The following is a 21886-nucleotide window of genomic DNA, read 5'->3' on the forward strand; positions in this document are numbered from 1 at the left end:
GTCCCGGTAGGTCTCCAGCCTGTCCCTAGCCCCCTGGTCCGAGCCAGCAGCGTCGTCTGAGCAATCTCGGGAGCTGAAACCTCGGGCCGCCTTATGTGCTAGCTCGTTGCTTGGGAGAGATGCATGGGCCGCTGTCCAGATTATTTGCACGTTTCGCATACGAGGGGCTTGGACGCAGCGTAAGATGCGCAGGCCTGTATTAGAGATCCTGCCAAGCTCGTAATTCCAGAGAGCTGTTTTAGAGTCGCTCACGGTGGTTTTAGCCGTTGTGGAGGCGATGGAAAGCGCCATAGCCGCCTCTTCTCCATCTTCAGCGTGATTAGTGTAAATAGAGGCTGATGCCGGAGAGTTGCGTTTAGCATCTCTTGCCACGATGGCCATGACGCGCGTAGGGTGGTAGTCAGCAGCGTCAACGTAGCATACGTCAGCGTCATCTCTGAAACGCTGGTGCGGGGCAGACGCTCGTGCATGACGGCGATCCTGGTGGTGTATCGGGTGCATGTTTCTAGGTATGGGGAAGACGTAGATCGCCTTTTGAAGGCGGTGATGGATAGAAGTTTTGCTTCCGTGTTGGCTGGCGTATAGAATGCGTAGTTTCTATAGTAGGCGTCCTGTGTTACTGCTAGATAATCACTGGTATTGGGCGGTGCGCTGCGCTTCTAGAAGTTCCATTAGAGTATTATGTATACCCACAGCCATGAAGCGTACGGTGGGTACCGGGATGAGAATGCCCGCAGCCTGTTTAAAGGCTTTGCACATTATGCAGTCAATTTTACATTGTTCAGCTTTTTCGAGCTAGAAGTATGGAATGACATACGTGATACGGCTTATACGCCTCGAGCGCGGCCTGTAGGGGCGCCACTGAAATCCCCCTAGCGGCCCGTTTCGAAAGCAGGCGCGGGAGTCCGCGCCGCGCTCCCCAGTGCCGCCGCTGCTTTTGCGGCACGTTCACGACTGAGATTTACCGTTTGTGGGCGCTTGAAATTCATGTTTGTGTGGAGCAGTCACTCTGTTCGCAAATTGGGTGTGTTTACAAGAGTGTAAATGTTTCCGACGTGACCTTAGTGTGGTATTTTCGGTCTGTATAAGCGCCAGGTGTGTGTCACAGGCCAGCGTCGCGGAACCGGCGTATGATGGAGCCTATTGTAGTTACACTGGCCTGAATTTACTAGCCGTGTCTCCGTAACCACCGGTTCCTCAGATGTTCATGATATGGCTATACACTACGATTTAAATCGGTTTTGTGCGCTTACATAATCAGCGGAGCACTCATACCTGACAGCACACCAGTTACGTTTGCCAATATTATACCTCAGATATTGATCACCACCATTTACAAGCCAGTCTGTGTTAATTTCGGGAATATTCAACAAAAGTACGATGGACAATGCATAATTATACTCGGGGATTAGCACACGACAGAGTCGTCTTGTCGTGAGGTGCGCTCCCGCAGACCTTCATCTGCTACATATATCCTCTGCGAGCAGCGCGGAGACGGGCTTACAATATAATCCGCGTCCGCGACTAAATGCTTCTTCGAAATATCGTCATATGGCACAGGGAGCCTGCAGAATAAACCAGAAACTGAAATCAGAGGGCCTTATCACATACCACTCTTCCAACGACACATTTCATCGCTTGTTGAACAGCCTACCCTGTTTACTTCCAAAAATGCGTCCGCCGTACGATCAGCTCTTCGTTGAAGTAGAAAAACAAAAGGAAAGTGAACGCGAGATTTATGTGTGGGATTAATAAAACGTTCATTGCTTGATTCCGCTCCGCATTTGTACACGGCGTCCCCCTCCCCGCCTCCCCACCGATTTCTCGCGAAATAGCAGTGCATTTCGCGTATAGTTGGTCTAGTGAAACCTACCTGACTTAAGTTTAGACGAACGTCTTTATCATGCCAGAAGCTGCACTGTTTTTTTTTTTTCTCATTTCCGTTAGAGCTATTATGTTTCTAAATTCCGCATTGGCACAGCATTTATTTTTCTGTGGTTTCATTTCCTTGGTTTTTGCTATATGGCGTGTGTGGGCACATATTTAACGACGCACAGGCTTGGAATATACTTTACATTTTCGCATGGTTTATGTTTTTATAAAAGGCATAAGTTATTGTCCGGGATTGGGTAATCACATCCCCGAAACATATTTTTCTGCGGCGTATATATGCGAAACGAAGCCGCATTCGTTGTCCACGCTGCAAAATGAAGCCAACCTCTCCTTGTGCCAGTATCAGGTCTAAACGAGGCGTCAGTAGAATTCATTTGTGCCTGATATTTTGGGGGTGACATGGGTGATATGTTGCTGCCGTCGCCGACGCCCGGAAGAGCGGCGACGGAGCGCGCAGAACCGCGTCCCCGGGTAGCTCTTGCAGGCGATCGCGTACTCTACGAAGACGCAGCTGCTTTTTAAGTGACCTAAACGTACTCTTTGCCTATAGTCGTCACCATAACAAGTTTTTTTAGGGCCCGGAAAGGCGAAAAGAAGCGAAATAGAACCAAAACACTGCACGAGCCCCTATCAGTCACGCAGCGCAAATCCCGTCAACGCCGCGGAGAAGCGGCGGCAGCCGGCGCAGCGATCGCGAAGCTCGAGGCGTATAATAAAGGCTTCCCTTAACCGGATGAGATTGCGCTCCTGAAGTCCATGGTCATCATCATCATCATCATCATCACCAGCCTGTCTACGCCCACTGCAGGGCAAAGGCCTCTCCCATTATTCTCCAATTACCTCGGTCCTGTGCCAACTGTGACCAATTTATCCCCGCAAACTTCTTGATCTCATCTGCCCATCTAACTTTCTGCCGCCCCCTGCAGCGCTTGCCTTCTCTAGGGATCCACTCTGTTACCCTTAATGACCAGCGGTTATCTTGCCTTCGCATTACATGTCCTGCCCAAGTCCATTTCTTCTTCTTAATTTCTACTAATATGTCTTTAACACCAGTTTGCTCCCTGACCCACTCCGCTCTCTTCTTGTCTCTTAATGTTACACCTATCATTTTCCGCTCCATTGCCCGCTGAGTCGTTCTCAATTTAAGTTGAACCCTCTTAGTGAGCCTCCAAGTTTCTGCCCCGTAGGTGAGTACCGGTAAGATGCAGCTGTCATACACTTTCTTCTTCAACGACAATGGTAGGCTGCTATTCATTATCTGATAATGTCTGCCATATGCACCCCACCCCATTCTGATCCTTCTAATTATCTCTGCCTCATGGTTGGGATCTGGGGTCACAACTTGGCCTAAGTATATATATTCGCTTACCACTTCCACTGCCTCGCCATCTATCTCAAACTGCTGTGCTGTCCCGAGGTTATTGATCATTACTTTAGTTTTCTGCATATTAATTTTCAGGCCCACGGTTCTACTCTGTTCGCCCAGTGCGGAAAGCATGCTTTGCAATTCGTCCCCCGAGTTACTTAGCAAGGCAACGTCATCAGCAAATCTGAGGTTACTGAGGTATTCTCCATTAACCCTTACTCCCACCTGTTCCCAATCCAACGTTCTGAATACTTCTTGTAAGCATGCTGTGAATAACATTGGAGAGATTGTGTCTCCTTGCCTGACACCCTTCCTTATAGGTATTTTGCTGCTCTCCTTGTGGAGGATGATAGTAGCTGTAGACCGATTATAGATATCCTCTAGTATTCTTACATAATGCTCATCTACCCCCTGGTTCCGTAATGCCTGAATGACTGCTAGGGTTTCGACCGAGTCAAATGCTTTCTCATAATCTATGAAGGCTATATATAGGGGTTGAGTATACTCAGCGCACTTCTCTACCACCTGATTGATCGTGTGAATATGGTCCATTGTTGAATAACCTTTACGGAACCCTGCTTGTTCTTTAGGTTGACTGAAATCTAAGGTTGCAGAGATTCGGTTAGCGATTACCTTGGTAAATACCTTGTAGACGACTGACAGTAAGCTGATCGGCCTGTAGTTTTTCAAGTCCTTCATGTCGCCTTTCTTATGGATTAGGATGATGTTCGCGTTCTTCCAAGATTCCGGTACCATTGCGGTCATTAGGCATTGCGTATACAGGTTTGCCAGTTTTTCAAGTACAATTTCTCCGCCATCCTTCAAGAGGTCTGCTGTTATCTGATCCTCACCAGGTGCTTTGCCCCCTTTCATTTCTTTCAAAGCCTTCCTTACTTCTTCGGTCGTTACTGGTGGGATGTCTATCTCCTCTGAACTACTGTCTCGTTCGGCATTATCCTGTATGTCCCGGCTACTGTACAGATCCCTATAGAACTCCTCGGCCACTGTGACTATTTTATCCCTATTTGTGATGACATTGCCTTGCTTATCCTTAAGTGCATACATCTGATTTTTCCCCACGCCAAGACGTCTCTTTACTGCTTTCAGGCTACCTCCGTTCTTTACAGCGTATTCGATCCTCTCCATATTATACTTCCGTATGTCAGCTGTCTTGCGCTTATTGATTAACTTCGAGAGCTCTGCTAGTTCTATTCTGTCAGCTGCGGTAGAGATTCTCATGGTTTGCCGTTTCCTGATTAGATCTTTCGTCTCCTGTGAAAGTTTACCAGTATCCTGTCTAGCCATAGTGCCCCCGACTTCTACTGCACACTCCGTGAGAATGCGTGTAAGGTTGTCGCTGGCTTCCTGTGTCGTAAGCTCGGCTCCCTCGTTAAGGGCGGAATATCGGTTCTGCAGCGCGATCCTGAATTCTTCTACTTTACGTCTTACTGTTTGCTCATTTATCGGCTTCTTTCGTACTAGCTTGTTGCGGTCCCTCCTCAACTCTAGCCTAATTCGAGATCTTACCATACGGTGGTCACTACACTTTACCCTTCCGAGCACTTCCACATCCTGCACGACGCCAGGGTTATCGCATAATATGAAGTCTATTTCATTTTTGTGCTCCCCATTCGGGCTCCTCCAGGTCCACTTCCGACTCTCCCGTTTACAGAAGAAGGTATTCATTATGCGTAGGTTATTCCGTTCTGCAAACTCAACTAGTAGGTCCCCCCTGCTATTTCTACAGCCCAGACCATAGTTCCCAACTCGAAGTCCATGGTAGCGGTGCGCAATTCGCGAAATAAGGCGGCTTATTTGTAAGAACCTTGCAGAGAGGGCTTTGAGGTTGTCCGTATTGGAGCCTGATTGTGGAATACGGAGTCCAAGACCAGGTATGCACGGTACGATGGGGATAACGCGATCTTGTAATGTATATTGACGTCGCAGCCAAATTGGTTGTTGTAAACCATTAATTAATTGGTCAAAGGAAGGCACGAGGCCTGTGAGTGGTAGTGGGTAGGTAGGGAGGGGAGGAGACGCGGAGTGGAGTTCTCAGTATTGAGCATCGTGAGCCGATTGTTGAGGTCTTTTGTAGAATTAATTCACTTCGTAGGAGACTAGCAATACACCACTCGAGTTGAGCCGCCCTTAATACTAAATCGTGAAATTTGAATGGTAGTGCGTTCTTTCAAGTTGGGAATTGACCGTACGATCCATCAATTTCCAATTTTCTTGAGTGGGTGTGTATGAATTTTGGTATGTTGATGTCTTAGCCAAATAGAAATTGGTGAATGGTCTAATTATGATAGCTGCTGTCATTTTCACTGGCCAATGAACCTGTGGATACGTTGTTAGGGCTATCAGCTCTATAGGGCACCTTACGTCTACACTGAGATGTGCCATGCAACGTCAAATTCATTTCAGCTGCGGGCACACTGACTACGCTAGACCTCAAACCGTAACGTTGAGGCTCAAGCGGGCTTTCGCAAACACGATGCGGACATCACACTGACGCATGCTCCCGTTTGTAGCCGCATGGGAATTGTGCCGTGAGCTTCTGAAGGCTGCTGTCATCATCACTGGTAAATCCACCTGAGTGGGCACGTTAGGCCAGCGCAGCCCATGATAATTCTGATGGTAGGCCTCGGGCTAGACGCAGCAAATGGGAATTTTGATGACAGGTTTCGCAACCAATGAGAACTTTGATAACAGCGACTGCGCAACTGTTAAGGGGCTCGCAAAGTCCGGCGCTGCTTGTCACACCCGGCGAAAATGTTGCCTGTCACGCCAGGAGAAGGTACCTCGCTGGGCTGACAGATGGCGCCACCGCCTCGACGGCCATCCGATACGTGATCTCCGCCAAGGAGGTTGTATAAAACTTCTGGAGTGGAGGCCGCCCATAGCGGGCAACGTGGGGAGGTGAAGCCGGGCGAACCGGTCGGCGGCCATATTGCCGTGGGTAGAAAAGGCGCTGCGCCGGCAGGGACTTTGAAGTGCGGTCGCGTTTTTTTGGCTTTACAAGGGAGAAAACGATGGTAAGCTAGTGTATCGATTACGATATTTGAGGGCAGACTTAATTTTACCTTACGCGTAAGGTTTTGACTTAAGATATGGTTCAAGCAGCGAGTATATCTTACGGTGGTCAACAGAGCTGTCGATGCGGGAAAACGCGCAGCGCTATGCTAAAGGCACCACCCCTGATTTTATTTCAATAAACGTTTATTCGGTATAGCTAAGGCTATAGACCGCCCCCTTAACATTAAAATTACCTCATGTTGCGCGCCATTGCAAGAGATTCCGCGTTACAAGGTTACTATTAGCCGTGATTTCACGCTGGAAGTGCGGGACACGCTAAAGCGCGATTATTTGACGCTTGTTTCTTTTGGCGGCGTGGCTAGGATTAATGAATGCTTATTCATTAATGATTAATAAATAATAATGCAGTAGCGGTTCGAATGATTTTTAAGTACTGCAAGATTTAGGTACTGCAAGAATCATATCCATCAGGATATTGTAATCTTTATATGTAGTGCAAATGCACATTTTTTGGTTTAAACAACATGCCCAGTTTTGCCCTTGCCGAAGACCAAATTAAGCACGAGCTTTTGATTGATTTATTGGTTGATTGATTGATTGATTCATTGTGGGGTTTAAGGCGCTGACGCAACGCAGGCGATGAGGCGCGCCGTAGTGGAGGGCTCCGGATTAGTTTTGACCACCTGGGGAATCTTTAACGTGCACTGAAATCTCGTTCACACAGTAGTTTTCGCTTTTCGCCTTCACCAGAAAAGCGGCTGCCGCGGCCGGGAATCGAACCCGCGTACTAGGGATGAGCAGCACAGTGCATTAGCCACTGAGGTAACAAAATCACGCGGACGAAGAACGCGGGAGAGCATTGCGGTGCGTCAAAGACTTCTACGAAACAGCGCTAACGAGAAACGTCAGTGTATTCACGTATGGCCGGATGTAAAGGAAATGTATTAAACAAGAGCGCCTTGATTTTTGACGGTAACTGCCTTAGCAATACTCTGAATTTAAATTAGTGCGGAGAAACAATTTCCGCCCCACATATTTACAAACACGTGATTTCGCGCAGCCAAGCGACTACAGGACCACCACAACTTCGAGCGAAAACATTCGCATATCTGCGTAAACAAGCGCGTACGGTATGCTCAGTACGCGGACGGCAGGTGCTACGGCAAATTTTCCCTTTACATCACGCACAAACGGCGGGCAAATGTGCACTCATAACGTTATAATACTAGTAATGCCCTCGAAACTCAAAACAAACAGATACCCTCAGTACTTACAGATGAAAGGTGATCCCCGACGCCTTCTTCGCGCGATTAGCGCAGCCGAACGCGACGCACGAGCAGACCATTTCTGCTTTCTACACCTTTGGAGCATCCATCCGCGAACGAGGATCGAACGAACACGAGTTTTGCTCTTTGGCAAGAGAGAACTCGGAAGAACGACACATGGGGCAGAAAAAAATGTCATTGTGTCTACTGTTTATTTTAGTTGTTAGCGCCCAAGAATGTAAATAATTACCAGATGTGTGCGCCCCCGGCGCACGCACGGGCGACTTGCGAAGCGCTTAACTAGAAACACGGAGAGGGGAGCATAACCGAAACCACATGCGGCGAAATGAACGCGCGCAAGAAAAGCTCGGTGCGCTTGAAGGTAGCCGCATGAGAGAATCAACTTGCAAAACAGAACAAAACAAAACAAAACAAAAAAAGAACGGAAGCAAAAATATAACGTAACCCGCCGCAAAAACAAGTACATTATGCGACGAATGCAAGGCGTCTGCTACCGCGGAACGAGTTTTCTACCCACGGCAAGATGGCGGCTGTCGGCGTCAGTTTTCGAGCACCATCTCCAATCCAGAAGTTCTATAGGCCTCCTGCGCTGCCCAGGGGGCGCTGCGCAAACGGCTTCCGGGCTGTACTTCCGGGTAGTACAAAGCTGCGCGGGTCCCATAGGATCCAGTGTTGACAGAAGCAAAATGAGCTCGACGCTCCCGATTATTTTGCGACGTGGTCACCAGCTCATCCTCGACGCGCCCGATCTATTTCAGCGACCAACTTGGCATTACTGGAAAAAGCTTTGCAGCGCTAAACACGTTTACAGCGCCGACGAAAGTGTCGGGACCGTCACGGCGTCTGCTACTCGCAGGTTCACCGATCGATGGTCGTACGAAGTGAAATTTTAAGTGAAATTTCTAGTAGACTTCTCAAAAACAGCCGATCAAAAAAGAAGAGTGACGCAATCGGCGATGATCGCGCTTTAAAAAGCCGGCGGACCGCAGGCTCGCCTGCTGCCGTGCGCCGCTCTTTTGCGTACCTGCACACTATGCGTGCACTTTCATTAAACAGTGCTCGTTTGCGTCGCCGTTACGAATACATGGTGTGCAGCTTAGCTTGCCGTTTTGTTGTGTGTCTCAGTGACAAAATGCCGCGACCGTCAGAAGCGTCACTGAAATCTGTTTTGCGAATAAGAAATTAGTGGCCGCAAAACAAAGTGGTCGGGCGAACTAAGAGGACGCTCGCTTTCCTTGTTTGCTCTCACTTTACTTAATTACGCTCTTGCAGCATACATTCCCAGTTCGCACTTAATAGCCTATAATGATCAGCAACGGCCGAGTTCCATGCAGCCGACACGGCGGAGGGCTGGACGGCAAATCGGGTGGGAGGAGGAGGAGGCTTTGAATGCAAAAGAAAAAAATCAGCGAATTTCTAATAATATTTAGCAATAATCTGGCGAAGTGTGAAGATGGGGGGGGGGGGGGGGGGGGGGCAGTTCAACTGGAGGACGCCAATTCTCTGTTCTTGTCTTGCTGTCTAACTCCATTTGAAGTCAAAACTGGCGTGTCGGTGTTCAGACTCGACGAGCCCTGCGCTAGAAAACCAACGCAGTCAGTGATGATCGTATGTAAATATTCGGGGCCCCGTGCCGTGTATGCGGCTGTGTTATGTGATGTTATAGAAGTACACATCTCTGCAGGCAGCGGGCGTGTGATTTGGTGCAAGTTTTGCGTCCTTTAATAGCGCGCAATGCGTTTATTTGGCGCTATATATTGCCCCCCCCCCCCCCCACCCCTACTCGCTAGTATACATGTACCCTCCCGTTCGTAAATCGTGCGGCGTAAAACGTTACGCAAAAATCATTTAGTTTGCGAAAATACGAAACAAAATTTCCACTCGTTTCAATCGCGGTGCCAGGCCAGAAGTGTCAGGTGAGTCGGCTGCGCTATTCTTGCGTTCGCTTGCATGCTCCCGCTGAAGCAACATTTTGCAGTTACCTCAGGATATAGGATGAGCAGCGCTCCGTGTTTATGCTACTCGTGAACTTTCCTTTGTCGACCGCACGCAAGAAGAAAAAACTGTAACTGTCGTCAAACAGTTAAACCACCCGACCTGGCGATACTGTCCCACGCCGCGACAGCTCGCTCAAAAGAAAGCAGACAAATCGGCTTCTTTTAGCGGATATTATTTTGTTTAGCCTCTGCAACTACTTTAAGGGCTATTTCATACAGTATGCAGTCATTTAAACACGCCACAAAGCGCCACAACCAACTTTCACTCTGGCTTGTAATTGAAAACACATGGAGGGCGGCGATGGTCGTCTGCTTTTGTACTACCCAGAGGCGTCGGCCGCTAGGGGCGCTGCATGTCGCCAAAACTCCAGCGCAGGAGGCCTATTCGCCCCGAGCGCGAACACAGTCGGCCCCTGGCGGCGGCGGGACGAACCGCTCCTAGTGTGGATGGCACTCTCGCGTCGTCTGCTTTTTCACGTTGCGTGCGGCGCAAGACGTGTGCTGCACACGACAAAACAACCAATATATGTGCTCGTTTGGCAGTAAGCAGTGACATAGTTACCTCTGCGTGCGCATTTCCTCTAGAAACGCATTAATCAGCGGCCGTTGCGGGTTAATGCGCTGGTTTAATTCCACGAAACATCTTCGCTGTGGTCACCGCTTGAGTGTGAAACGTGTTATAAATATTGCTTCCACACATTGCACTTTTCGTATTGTTGAGTGCAGTCGTCTGCCGTTTCGGGAACGTCGAAGGGTGCTTTTTGAAGGTGGCGTGGTGATTATTTAAAGGATAAAAGTTTAGTACGCGAAACGGGTAAGAAGCGACAAAACCTGTGCATACGCGTGCAAATTCCCCACTCTTGCAAAATTACGCTGTGTCCTTATAGAAAGAAGAAACAAACAAAAACATTTACACTGCACACGACCCGTGTGCTATCGCCCATACATTACCGGACACGTATGTTACACCCGCAAGCGCCTGTGTGATCGTGTCCTTCCTGTACCTTTTCTAAAATAAATAACATTTTTGGACAGTCGTTGGTTATACTCAGGAGGAGGAATAAACATTTATTCAACTGTATCGAGTTGCTAATTTTACGTATTATTTAAAATACGTTTCTATGGATGCGCAAGAGTATTTAGGGGGGATTTTTCGGTAAAATTAAGCAGTTGTGAGTTTGCGTCAGTCATGTGGCATTTCGTGTGTCATTTTCATATATATCATTTTCAAATCCGACATGAATCACCTTGTCCGGAAACGTGCCTCACTCAGCAGAACCAAATGCTTAATTTGGTCACGTCTTAACCTCCTAAGGTGCATCTAAGTTTAAAGAAAGAGGAGAAAACGCGTAATATATAATGCACGTTGTTGCCCACGTGTGTGTGGGGTGTGTGCCATGACTCGCTGTTTTTTTTTTTAATTTTTTCCCACAATGCTTGCTTTCAATAAATTTTGAAAAAGGCGTCCCACAATTCCTGGACAATCTCGGACCAAAGGGGGGTTAATCAGTTTTGAAAATACGTGTACTGCTTTTTCACCGCTACAGAACACGACGCCTAGTGTAGTTTCGATTGGAAGTAATACTGATAACCATAGTTTGGCTTTTCGCGCGCGTTACATGCGTTCTCTTCTCGCTGCTCTTGCAACGTTGGCAGGACCCCCCCCCCCCTCCCCCTTCTCGAAAAAAAAACGAAATGCACAGAATTTAATTTTTTAATCAATCCTAAAGAATTAAATTCCAGGACAAAGGCGATATTCAGTTTACAAAACAAAGTAATTACCGGGAACCCGTTGCGCTGATTTGCAACGAGAAATAAAAAGGAAATGTTTTACTACATCTGCAACAGCGCAACTTCATTTACTGCCATCTTTAGGGTTCGTATACGACCTTATACGCAAGAATGCAAACACATCTGCTGTTGCAGGCACACGTTAGATTTTAAAAGGAACGCAAATGGTCAACAGAGCAGCCGTAAAGAAAATTTGTGCTCACTGTGAGGTCGCAGAAGCTTAATTGTTTTGCACACTGTAAACCTGCTTTACACTTTGCGAAAACCTAGCTAAACATGAGATGTTGATTGTACTGCGTGCGTCGACAATTCAATTCGCAAGTACACTTGCGACGAAAGCCGTAAATAAGATCCGAAACCGTTGTTCATCAAACCTTTCTTCAGAGTCGCTAAAATTTCATTTAAAAGACCCGTTAGAGCGGTTACATTTATATCTCTGCGCTGATCAAAATTCAGTAATTTTATGTTGCCTTTTGAACACAAAAAAATATCGTAAGCTCTTAGAAAGAATTTCGGGGCAGTTAAAAATGCAAGAATGCGTCATGCTACCAGTGAAAGCGATTGATATTGCCGCTGTAAACTGAATTTCAGAGATCGAGGCTTCCTGATTTGTTTCTATTTATGCTTTTATTGAAGGCTCAAAGACATAGTCTGGAAAGATCGAGCTTGCTACGAGCCACAGCGTACAAGTTCATTGTCACCATTACGGCCATTCTGAGATTCCCGATGAGTCATCGCTTTTTTTGGCGTAATAATGAAAACTGACTGCCGCTTCCATGCTATACAGTGAACGTTGAGGAACCGAACTACAGCATACCACTCTTATTTGAACCTTTCGTGCGCACATACGGCGAGAAAAAGGCACGAAGCGCGCCCACAGTGTGCATTCTTACGGGCCGCTCAGCGGAGCATCCACACTAGCAGCGCGACGCTGTCGCCACCTACATGTCGAGCTCGCGGCGAATTGGCGGTGAGATGTTTGAGTGGCGCCCCCTGGATCTGACGTCAGCTTAGGGACCCGCTCCGCTGTCGTCTGCTACATTGGCCGCGCTGCTACACCCGCGCCGCGGTGAGTCCGGTTCTGACTGGCAGCAGTGCCTTTGCTAGAAATCGCCCGCTTTGATGTTTTGGTGCTTTAAAAAGCGTGTTTTCAATCAGATTCTGACGGCTCTGAATAATTTCAAGCTTTGTCCCGCACAATTTTACAACACACGAGGAGAGAGACAACGACTTTCAGAGAGCGTCGCTCAGACGTAACTCGCCCTCGTCCTATCTAGCGTATTTGCGAGTTTCAGCGCTCAGAGCTCCTCGATAAGTAATCAAAATGCGTAGGCTTCCCTTAACTATTTCTGAGATGCTCTTATGAAGACTCAAGAATCGAATGCTACGCATCAAGCAGCGGGTCGCACAGCAGGAAATAAAACGGGTGTTTTCTCTTTCTTTCGTTGTTAGATGAACGTTTTTTTTTTTTTTCTGTGCCCAACGCATTCATTTTCTACACCGTCCTAAACGTCCTAGGAGGTTTGGGGATGTTTGCGAGGCTCACAAAGTTCGTGTGAATATTCAATGCAATAAGATCTGTGCTACGGCGCAGATAACGTTGTCCACAGTACTCGAAAGCGGCTTTTGTGCACCTAATTTCTATACAACCATCGATATCGTAATGAACTCAATCTCAACCCGAAAAGTTCTGACATGATTACGGTGTTGAAAACTTGATATACTTGCTAACTAACGCAATAAATAGTATACATGCCAATTTTCAGTATAACACAATTCGAAACCAATGAATATGTCCAGACAGCTCTTTATTTGTTTTCCAACCCCTTCAGTCGCAAAGAACAAGTCCTGGCCTACTCGGGATGACGTTCGGTGAATTGAAGAATGAATCTTACTCTCTCGTCTTGGACTGAGGAGCCTGCCCACTAACCAGCTCGATTTTACTGTTTTCTCCTCCTCCTGGTCCTCCCCCTCTTCAGTGCAGTTTTACTATAATGCCAGTCTGAATATTTTTGATGATATGGTTGTGGCAAATGTCCCGAAATATCCCTCCAAATATGAAAAAAACATAGTCTTACTGTATGTTTGCCTTACAGGTTACTCGTTTTGCTCAATAAGCCTGCATACTGGTTAGAAGTCAGGTAGAAAACCAGCACGCGCTTATACACACAGCAGGCTATTTTGAAATCAACCTACATTATTTGTGCCCCATAGTGCATGTCGGCACACTTTCATGCCGTGACAACGTAAAGTGACTTGATACAATAGTTTCGAGTGTTAGGCAAGGTTGCCAAATCTGTTTTACCTTACATACGATTAGCTGGAATCGTAATGCCTTCTGCCAAAGCCGACAGCCCCGAAGGCCTGGAATTTGTTTTGATCTTCCATTTTCGCTGTTGTCGGTTGTCAGCCTGCGGCTGTTACCTTTGTTCGAAAGACTGCTGAACACAGAGGCTGACGCCTAGCTCCGACTCTTCGCGCTCCGCACAGGACCAGCTTCGCAGCAATGCATGGGCGACGCCGGCAATGTTTTTTTTTCGGAGCGGTATCAAAAACTATACTTAAAATCACGCCTTGAGCTAGTTTACGCTATTTTAAGTCTTTTGTTACGAAAAAAAAGTTGCGCATTCGCGAGATCTGCTGCGGACAAGCACAAAATCTCAACCGCGCGCAAAGAAACAGCATAGAGAGCGAGCCCGAGTGAAGCAGACGACAAATGCGAGAATCCCTAAGCCGACGTCACGGAGGCGCGCTCCGCAGCGCCGCCCGTGGTCGCGCTCACCGCCAATAAACCTCCTTGATCTCCGCTCGCGCGCCAGAGGGTGAGGAGGAGGAGAGAAGAGGAAAGGAGAATGTAAGAGATAGCGCGGCCATCAAACCGGCTTTACCGCCTAAAGGCCGACCTCCATGCAGCGAAGTTTCTCGGCGAACTTGGCGCGGCGGACGCCGTGGTTTGACGCTCCGTTTTCGTCCACCCGAACCTCCATGCAACGTGACGCGGCGAACGCCGCCGATGGAAGACAGGACAGGAAGTACCACGAAGTACGAGGCTGCGATTGGCTGCGGCCTCAAAATGCAGTTTGCCGCTTCCGGTCGCGTTCGCCGCCGCGCGTTCGACAGCTCGCGTAGATCGCCGGCGAACAGCCGTATTTTCGACGCCGGCGGCGGAGCGCCGGGCGACGTTCGCCGCCTTTTCGCCTACATTTCGCTGCATGGAGGTCGGTCTTTAAAGGTCTAATGGTTCGAAGGTCCCGGTGCCCTCGCCGGTGAACGCTCGCCCGTACGCGCTACGGAAACAGCGGACACACAGTCTAGAACAGTGGTTCTGAACTATGAGCTTACCGGAGACCCTTTTGGTCTTGCAAAAGTGATGGGGACCCAACGAACTATACTGATCCGTGTCATAATATCAAGCAATTTGCTCATGCAGCGAAAGTAGCCCACACGTATTTAATGTTCACGTTTTGAGGCTGAAATGTATACTGATGCATATCACATTGTCAAAGATTTGTTCTTGCACATAGCATTTGCCGAAACACTTATATGCTCACTTTTGTACGTCTGGATTTTTTTGCATAGATTGTGTTTGGTGCAAAAAGCCGACCTTAAAAGATGTGCTACGCGGAGAAAAAATATAAACGTAGATGCTATGCAGCGAAGCCACTTCTTTTTTTAATTTGCAGCAAGGTTTGGCAAAACGGAAAAAAATTAATGAGGCAGAGAGACAGAAAGAGTCTGCGGAAGGCTTCATGGACACCAGAAAGGACTTCGCGGACCCCCTGGGGTCTGCAGACCTACATTTGAGAACCACTGGTCTAGAACGTCAGCGCTCGCTCGCCCGTGAACGCCAACAACAGCTCCGCTGTCTCATCGCATTTCGCAAGCGTGGAACTGGCTTTAATTTTTGTTAATAGAGCAATCTAATGCGTGAGTGACGCTCAGGCATTAATAGGGCCTCCCAACACACTCGAAACCAACGTTGCTTGAAACTGCGTTCCAATGACCCGGCGCCAAACCCACACCTCCTTAAAGGAATACTGAAGTGAATTTGTCAAGCTCCCGGTTTTGCTTGCACTGCGTAGAGTGGCTCAAATTACCACATTTTTCATCGTTTATCCGGTTGATAAGTCGGTAATTATTTTATAAAGCGGGAAAGAAGAAAAACTACCATGCGTGGTCTGTGGCGGCCGCACCAACTAAAGGCTGTGACGACAAGAGGAGATGCACCTTGATTGGACGATGTCCAAGGTTAGCATTCAAACAAGTTTCTGTTTCGGTCCTGCAAAACAACATGCTTGACATCCGACGGCATCGTTGGATGGGCATTCTCGATATCTCAGTAATCGTCGTACCACGCTTCTGCCATGTTGTCGGCTGTAAAATGGCTAAGATAAGCTACCCAGGACGGCTTGGAATTGTAGCAATCACTAGCCGAGGCCTACGCAGTGGATGAACGCCCTCTGCGCCACCGCAGACGCTCAAATGCCATGCGCTTTTCCCGCATATTTGGAGCTTGCCTCACTTATGCCTGTATCGTAAAAAGCGTGTTCGCACCAAACCAAGGGTGTGCTGATTCTGGCCTGGGCACACTGCCCGCAAGTAGTCGGTGCTTGTGGCAACAGCATGCCAACGAGAACTCGCCAGCGCGTCAGTGTCAGTCTGCGCGCGTTCTGCGAACTCGCTCGTGGAGCAGTGAACGTTAAAGGGACACTGAAGTGAATTTGTCAAGCTCCCGTTTTTGCTTGCACTGTGTAGACTGGCTCAAATTAACACACTATTCATCGTTTATCCGCTTTACAAATCGGTAATTATTTTACAAAGCGCGAAAGAAGAAAAACTACTATGCGCGGTTTGCGGCGGCCGCACCAACTAAAGGCTGTGACGTCAGGAGGGGGGGGGGGGGGGCACCGTGATTGGACGATGCCCAAGGTTAGCAATCAAAAGTTTCGGTTTCGGTTTCGGTTCTGTAAAACAACATGCTTGACATCTGATGGCGTTGTTGGATGGGCATTCTCGATTTCTCAATTATCGCCGTACTGCGCTTCTGCCATGTTGTCGGCTGTCAAATGTCTAAGATTAACCTCCCAGGGCGGCTTGGAATCGTAGAAATCACTAGACGAGGCCTACGCAGTGGATGAACGCCCTCCGCGTCACCGCAAACTCTCAAATGCCATGCGCTTTTCCCGCATATTCGGAGCTTGCCTCACTCTTGTCTGTTCGAAAAAAGCTAGTTCGCACCAGGCCAAGGGTGTGCTGATTCAGGCCTGTGCCCACTGCCCGCAAGCAGTCGGTGCTTGTGGCAACAGCACGCCAACGAGAACTCGCTAGCGCGTCATTGTCAGTATGCGCGCGTTCTGCGATCTCGCTCGTGGAGCAGTGAACGTTACGGCCCAAAAATGGTGAACTCAGTTCAGAAAACATCGGCAGCATACGAAAAAATCAACTTACAAAAAAAAATACATGTACTCTCGGGGATTCGAACTTGCGACTTTCAAAACAAATTCCAGCGCCTCAGACCGCGAGGCCACTTTTTTTTTTTTTTTTTTTTTTTTTTTATTGCAATATCTCAGACCGCGAGGCCACGAACCGGCGCTGGCCAGTTCGGCTATATAAGGTTTATAATGTATGACCAGTTTACACTTTTATTTATTTTAAGCATTTTAAGTACTTTATGTGACTATTTGTTGTACATCACTCCTGCAGTAAGTGTCCCCCAAACTTCCACAATATCTCACGTCTAGCAATTGCATTTCTTTGACGGAAAAAAGCGTTCGCAGATGTGCGGTCGTGCTGCTGACCGCTGTGCTTGTTTACCCAGCGCAAAAAGTGCTTCCTGCTCCCTAGTTTTGCGCTGTACGGTAAAAGTTTCAGGTCATTTTATTTTCTTAGTACCTATATTGACTTCGCTGACTCTTCTCCCGCCTTCAATTGGCCTTAGATTTTCCTACTAGCGTAGTCAGCGAAGCGTCGCATGTGCACTTGTGCAGCGCTTGTGTGGAGCGACCCGGACTCTGACTTTGACAGTGTACAAACTAACAAAGTAAGGAAAGGCACATTCTTTCATTCACAAAGGTGTTGTGGCTTAGTTTCAATTGAGCGAGCGAATAGCGACGACCCGTCGGCGGCCGGCGGACGAAACGCTGGGCCGACTGACTCGATCGGTAGGTCGGCTGGTCGGCGAACCGTGCAGTAGCGCAGCCATTTTCCAGCTCATCTCCTGCTGACGTCACACGAAAACGCCACAGAAAATGGGCGAGCGTAAAGAGATGAGGACAGCATTTTCGAATTGATTTTTCTACTAAATAAATTCGCGTAAACGCGACCAGAGTGGTCGAAACAATGCCTACGGACTCCGAACTACAATTTGCGCTAGTAATCCCGCAATGTTTACAAATCACTTCAGTGTCCCTTTAAGGCCCAAAAATGGTGAACTCATTTTAGAAAACATCGGCCGCAAACTAAAAATCAACTAACAAAAAAAAAGGCATGTACTCTCGGGGATTCGAACTTGCGACTTGCAAAACAATAATCCTAGCGCTTCAGACCACTCGGATCTATAAGGTATATAATGTACAACCAGTTTACACTTTTAGTTTTAGCATTTCAAATACCTTAGGTGACTATTTGTTGTATAGCACTCGTGCAGTAAGCGTCCCCCTAACTTCCACAATATCTCTCGTCTAGCAATTGAATTTCTTAGACGGAAAAGCGTTCGCAGATGTGTGGTCGTGCTGCTGACCGCTGTGCTTGTTCACCCAGCACAAAAAAGTGCTTCCTGCTCCCTAGTTTTGCGCTGTACGGTAAAAGTTTAGGTTGATTTTATTTCCTTAGTACTGTTACGAATCGGCCAGCGCCGCAGTACTTCCCCGCATCACTCCTCGGCTGTGCGGCGAAGCCACTGTGCGCCTTTGAAAACACGCACCACCATGTCGGTGACAAGTTGCGACAAGCCGCGTCAGACGCTTCGCTTTGGGCGCATTTCAAAACTTCGGCGGCTACCGGCGAGGCTCGTCTCCACGCTCTTCAAGGACACAGAGGCCCCGTCGATCGCAAAGGAGTCCTCCTCTCTCCCCTCTCTCAGACTCAACGTGCGCGGAGGCTACCAACGGCTTACGAACTCTGGAAAGAGCGTTGTGCGTGTCTGTGACGTTCGTGGCGTGTTCCAGCTTGTTGGCGTTTGACCGTTACCGCTTTTGGGTATAAATAGACCCCCGCAAGCGTTGCAAACCATTCCTGTTAGAGCAGCGAATCGATGTTGTCGCTCTGCTCGAGTCCTGTATTGTAACCTCGCCCGTCGGGGCATTGTTCTTTGGCTTCGGCTCACCTCTTGCTACGAAGTAAACAGTTACGTTAGCCTACGGCTTCTGGACTTCACGGCTGCAACAGCGGCTGGCCGCTCGCACCATACACGCTACCACTCGTATGTCGGAGGCCACGGAGCTCGGATCGGGTGCCCCCGCCCGGTCGCAACAACTGGTTGGCAGCGGTGGCATGGCAACTTCGTAACACCTGAAGCCAGCGGTGCGAGACCCAATACCACGGACGTCAAGGCGGCTTCGGACTTCGCAGAATTCACGGCGGTCAAGGGTGAGTGCGGGACTTTTCTTCACTGAGTTTTACCAGGCTTCTGAGGATAGCTGGTAGGGCGTGTGTTTAGGTCGCGTGGGTTATTCGCGCAAAACATTTTTGGAGCAGTGGGAAAGCAGTACTCTAGACCGGCCATGAATTTGAAAGCGTTGAAAAAACCGCAGTTGTTGGAGTTTGCAAAAGAGTTGCGCTTGGATGTCACGGACGCGCTGAGAAAGCCAGAGCTAATACAGGCTATACTCGCTGTCGGGGCTGACGATGAGGAGCTGTCGGAATGCATTGAGCTGATCAATGGCAGGGAGACCGCGAAACGTCAGGCCACCGAGGCAGATGCTAAACGTCAGGCTGCAGAGGCAGAGGCTAAGCGCCAGCGTAAGGAGTTCGAGAGGCAGAAACGAGAGCAGGAACGCGAGGAAAGAAAGCGAGTACGGGAGCTCGAAAGGCTGAAACAAAAACAGGAACGCAAGGAAAGAATACGCCATCCGGAACTCAAACACGAGGAAAAGATGCGATGGTACGACCTCGAGCTCGAGCGCCTTGAACAGGAAAGAAGGGAGCTCGAGGGAGAGAGACTCCAACGGGAGAACAAGAACCTAGAGCACAAAATTCAACTCGAGCAGGAAGAAGCGAAGCCTGAGTTAGAATTGTTGCTCGAAAAAGACCTCGTTGTCGAGGAAAGCACCGTGCCAGCGCTGCCAGTAGCAGACGCTCGGGAGCGCGAGTCGGAGACGACGGTTGCGGCCCAGCAGCGCGGCAAGGTTGCTGAGAGAGATAACGACGGCGCATTAGCTCAGACTGTCGGCAGAGGCGGCAGAGGGCAGTGCGTGTCCACTGAGTGCGATAATGTGTCGGCGTTTGATTTAGAGATCTCGGCGGAGTGTTCGGACGGTTCAAATTCGGGGGAGGCCTTGGGAACGGCTACCGACTTGAACGTGAACATTTCGCGAGATAGCGACGTTCCGCAGGAATGCGTAAACGATGAGGTTACCGAGAGGCCGCACGAGTCCGCCCAAACGGAGGATGTTCCTTCGGACGGTAGTGCAGAAACGAGCGACGTGGTGGGAAAGCCTGCAGTCGAGGCAGCAAACGGTTTGCAGGGTTCAGTTGGGAGTCATCACGATCTCGCCACTGAGCAAGCCGATTCCGTTTTGCCACCCGCTCAGGTAGCTGACCTCGAGCAACAGCCAGCCGAGCTCGTAGAGATTCAGGTGTCTGGGGCGGCTGAGCCGTCTTTCGAGACAGGGCAGCCTGGTTGTAGTGTAGTTCTGGCAGTGAGAAAGGAGAACGGCAACACACTTCGGCCTTCGCGTGCCGAGGCTGTTGCTGAAAACGCGAGGGATGACGAGATAGGGTCTGTTGGAAGTTACGAGGTGTCTAAAGAGCTCCTCGTGCCCTTGTCACTCCCAGCTGATGCTCCCGATGATAGGCCAACATCGGCGGAGCTAGTTGAGGTTGCGGTGTCGACTGCGGCTGAGCCGAAGTCGGGAACCGACCAGCCTAGAGAAGAGAACGTGAATGCGTTCCGATGTTCGCTTGCCGAACGCGTTCGCGAAAAGGCGAGCAACGAGGAGAGAGAAAAAACTTCCGCGCGTACTTGTGGCGCGTGTTTCCGTGCGGGCACGCGAAGGGGCAAAGTCCTGAGCTCGCATCGCGCCAAGGGAACGCCGCCTCCAAAAAGGAGTGCGCGCCTCTCGTTTGAACGTTAGAAAATCTCGTTCGCTCTTCCGCGCGCTCGACCTTTGTCGAACAAGACGGCCGGTGTCCTTTCACGCGGTCGCAGCAGCGTTCAGAGAACGGGTGCACCTAAAGTTGGGTACAAACAGGGAAAAACTCAAGGCAATGAGGAGAGCTCGAATCGCAGCTCTCAGCGCGAGAAGCGGCCTGTAGACCTGACTTTCTCAATTTCAGTATTTTTCCTGAGCAGGTTTCGCCCTTTACGATTACGTTTTTTTTGTGTGTGTGTGGGACATTTCCAATCACGCGAAATGTAACCTTTCAGGTTTGTCACTTGTCTAAAGTACTGCTGGGCAAAAATATAACTAGAGTAGTTAATTATTCGCGTACTTTTTCGCAACTAAAAGCCTGGTGGATCTTCAGTGTTGATTTGTCTTCGCACTTGCCGGCGATGCGGTTGTGTCTTCCTGTGTTGTTCTGTTGCTTGCCTGACCAAGCCAGAGACGTTCTTGGGGAGCCACTACTCGTCCAGTGACCCGCCCGGTGAAGCTCCAGCACGGTGTCGTACAGCCCAGGCCTGGAGTCGAGCGTCTGCCGAACGCTTCACTTCGACAGCATCCCTCCGGACAACGGTTGAAGACCCTTACCCATCGGGATCTCGGACCCCCGGCGGAGAAGCTGTTACGAATCGGCCAGCGCCGCAGTACTTCCCCGCATCACTCCTCGGCTGTGCGGTGAAGCCACTGTGCGCCTTTGAAAACACGCGCCACCATGTCGGTGACAAGTTGCGACAAGCCGCGTCAGACGCTTCGCTTTGGGCGCATTTCAAAACTTCGGCGGCTACCGGCGAGGCTCGTCTCCACGCTCTTCAAGGACACAGAGGCCCCGTCGATCGCAACGGAGTCCTCCTCTTTCCCATCTCTCGGACTCAACGTGCGCGGAGGCTACCAACGGCTTACGAACTCTGGAAAGAGCGTTGTGCGTGTCTGTGACGTTCGTGGCGTGTTCCAGCTTGTTGGCGTTTGACCGTTACCGCTTTTGGGTATAAATAGACCCCCGCAAGCGTTGTAAACCATTCCTGTTAGAGCAGCGAATCGATGTTGTCGCTCTGCTCGAGTCCTGTATTGTAACCTCGCCCGTCGGGGCAATGTTCTTTGGCTTCGGCTCACCTCTTGCTATGAAGCAAACAGTTACGTTAGCCTACGGCTTCTGGACTTCTTCACGGCTGCAACAGCGGCTGGCCGCTCGCATCATAC

This window comes from Haemaphysalis longicornis, unplaced genomic scaffold, assembly GCF_048455015.1.
Source record: "Haemaphysalis longicornis isolate Haplotype H1 unplaced genomic scaffold, Haemaphysalis longicornis Haplotype H1 scaffold_1, whole genome shotgun sequence".
In the NCBI taxonomy this organism is placed as follows: domain Eukaryota; kingdom Metazoa; phylum Arthropoda; class Arachnida; order Ixodida; family Ixodidae; genus Haemaphysalis; species Haemaphysalis longicornis.